Raw genomic sequence first — 3,757 nt, forward strand, 5'->3', positions numbered from 1 at the left:
ATTATCTCTACACGATATTCATACTATATTTTTAACTAGAATGCGTTACCAATTTTAAAATCATTTCTCACCAACAGATACCGATCATTATATATTGGTAATCCACAAATTATATGTTTGGTAATAAAATGGTTTATATAGTAGGACACCGCCCCTCTGCAGTGCTAATATAGTCTTGTACAACGGGTGGCCTGTGGTGAGGGGCACAACTAAAAATTGTACCTCATTTTAGTGCTGTGTAGTGTGGCCTTATAAATGATCTGGCCATTCTTCAGACGGGACTCGCAAGAAATGGACCACTGCAATTACTTCCGCTTACAAATTTGCAAGTTGTTTCAGATAACTCAGTAGATAAATTATCACGAAGAGATCTTCAATTGATGCATCTAGGATGTGTTAATTGTAGAAATATTCATCTTAAATAGGATTTCAAATATCTGAAAAACACTCTTCTTCGCAGCTTCCTGCAATTTTCACACAATTTAAATGATGGATACAAATCTTAAATTCAGAATAGGGTTTCATAACAGATCAAGCAAAATCGCAGCTGTCCTACTTCCAGTGATATTGAATACAAAAAAGAACTGAAAATTTGAAACGAAATCAAACACAAATAGGTAACTTTACCAGATATTGAAAAAAAAAAAACTAATGAAAACCAAATCAAGAAAATCCATGAAATTATTGCTAATAAAAGATCAGCTAATATATCTAAGCTATTGTCAGATCTCATCATCCTATCAACTTCAGTTGATGATTAAAAGGTCACATGGTATCAAATGGTGTTTGATAATTCACTGGTAATGTCATTCAAGTTAGGATTACCTCTGTTATTACCAAGTGCCAGTTGGACAACATCTAAACTTGATAATTCCAAGAAATCCGCTGTGGAAAATAAACCAGAAAATAAAACTAAAAAAGGAAGGAATACTTTGTAATTGATGCATTTTTTCACAGTTGTAAAAACTGTTTTTCCAATTACTATTATGTAGCAACGTCACTGAAGAATAAAATGGCAAAACAGACTAAGGAAATGTTCCAATTACTAATACGTAGCAAAGTCACTGAGAAAGAATAAACAGGCAAAACGCACTACGGAACTGTTCCTTTACTATTATGTAGCAGAGTCACTCAGAAAGAATAAAGAGACAAAACGAACTAGGGAACAGTTCCAATTACCATGATGTAGAAAAGTCACTGAAGAATAAAGGAGCAAAAGATACTAATGAACTGTTCCAATAACTATTTTACAGCAAAATCACTGACAAAGAATAAAGAGGCAAAATGTACAAGGGAACTGTTCCAATTACTATGATGTAACAAAGTCACTGAAGAATAAAGTGCCAAAGATACTAATGAACTGTTCCAATTACTATTATATAGCAAAGTCACCAAGCTGAATAAAGAGGCAATAACTGACTAAAGAATGTTATGCAAAATATCATTAATGATAATGTAGGCTCTTTCAAACAAATCCACTTTTTATCATACTTTTTTTTTAAAAATCACTTTAAGATCTGCTATTACTAGCTTTATTCATCTTTGGGTTCAGTCAAATGAACCAATTACAGTAAAACTTAATTGATTCAACACCCAGCACTTTTAAGGTTGCATCATATATAATACCTGTAAAATTCTTACTATGCCATGTAATTACCTTCATACTTTAAATTATTTTGGTATCAAGTAATTCTGAAGTATTTATTAGTGTTGTGTGTTTTTCTTCTCTCTTAGTTGTATAATCTGCATGCCTTGATTTTGTTCTTTCCAATTTTTGAAATACCCATTCATACACAATTTGCATTAACAAGTAATATTAAATTCAGTTATGTCTTTCTTTCAAAACTTTATTAACATTTTGAACAGGTCATAGTATTTATAATTTACTATTTTTTACCCAAAGAAAAAACTCCAAATATTTACCCAGACTGGGACCTCTGGGGAAAATTAAACACTAGCTTAGATTTTTAACAGATTTGGTTATATAATGCAAAAAAAAACCCCAAAACATCATGTAGAATTTGTTTCCCTCCTCAGTGAAGAGTTACAGTTAATGCTCACTCATTTAAGAGTGGCATATCCTAACAATTGTATCTTCAATCCGTTTACCTAAAAGTCACACATATCTGTGTTAAAAAAACTACAAGTTTTAGGCCAAAGGCTTGATTCTCTGCAGTAATGAATGTGCTTAGTTCGAAATTCCTGCCATCCCAGAAAAATAATTTATATTTTAAAACAAAACAAACAATAAAATCACATGAAATAAATACTGTTACCAAAGGAACTAAAAATAGGAAGGGAGTTGATGGAAGGAAATGTTAAAATCAATAAAATGAGCACGACTGCATTGTGTAAAACTAACTGTATCCAATGATTGTTCAGGTGTTTACTGAAAATAGAAAACAATGAATTAGGTAATAATTAACAAGAGCCATTCATTTTAGAAATGGAATCAAACAGAAGACAAAAGCATGCATAAGAAGCCATTTAACAGTTACTGTTATTTGATGTTAAACTTAAATGTTTCTGGTCAAGAAGCATCACTCTAGAAAAAAATGGCAAAGAGAAATAAAAAAGGTTTACACATTAGGCTATTTAAAACAAGGCAGAAATAAAATGTTAAATTGTTGCTACTCTACATTGTTCACACGTCACGGCAAATATAGATATAAATCAATGTAAAAGAAGTGACTAAAACTATCAGAAAAGGAATCAAACATGTAAAACCCGTAAAAGAAAAATACTGAGGTTCTACAAAATAAAAACTTACAGATGTATCTTACATTTGTGAGGCAAGTGGAATTAAATTGCTCGAGCTGAAGACAGATATGAATGAGATGTCAGCTAGATTGATTATCAACATTGGGCTATTTTATCTGCTGAGAGGGCCCTAAATGGGCCATTATATCTACATGATAGGCTCTAATGGGCTATTATGTCTCCACAAAGGGCACTATAAATATTAGGCAGAAATGCACTTGATAATTAAAATGCATTTTATTGGCCTAGTTTCTACTGTACGCATGTATGTCAGAATCATTAATGATTCTCTACTCAAATGAATAAAAAAGTATACAAGAATAATGTTATGATGGGAATTCTGGTTGACTGATGGCAGTGTGTACATTTGAAGATAAATATCCATTTTGGTCTGCAATTTCTAGATTTTGCTGCCAGTAAATCATGGTCCTCCAAGTACAAATGAAATCATAAATAATGTACACAGACCATGATCTGCCAGTGTATTACATGATCTTATAGCTAGGTCAAAGATATTTTTTAACTGGGCATAAGATGTATATACATAAACGGGTACTTGAATCCTTTCAAACAGACAAGCAGCACACTGAATATGGTAATTTACTAAATTTGTAAAAATATTAGACTTTTTTTTTCTTCTTTCCTCTGCTGTTCATCTTTTCTGTTACCAAATGTGAATGCTGCAGTAAATAAAAAGGTATATTTTAGGGCTTCATGGTTATTTATTATTATCATTATTTCTACCCAACATCCTTTAATGATCACAATTAACTTTCTTTGCATGAGTATGAAGATGCTGTAATTTTGGAACTCAGAGTCACCATGCATGTTCCCGAATACTGAGATTAAATCTTCTAACACCAAAACTGACAATTTCATATACATCACTGTTTGATATTTTCTTTCTGAAAACGCATATTGAGGACAGTTATTAACAAATTTAACAGGAAGGCAACTTTAATAATTTATGATTGAAAAACAAAAACAAAAAAAAAAA

This window comes from Sinohyriopsis cumingii, chromosome 3 (assembly GCF_028554795.1).
Source record: "Sinohyriopsis cumingii isolate HCF-2022 chromosome 3, ASM2855479v2, whole genome shotgun sequence".
Lineage (NCBI taxonomy): Eukaryota > Metazoa > Mollusca > Bivalvia > Unionida > Unionidae > Sinohyriopsis > Sinohyriopsis cumingii.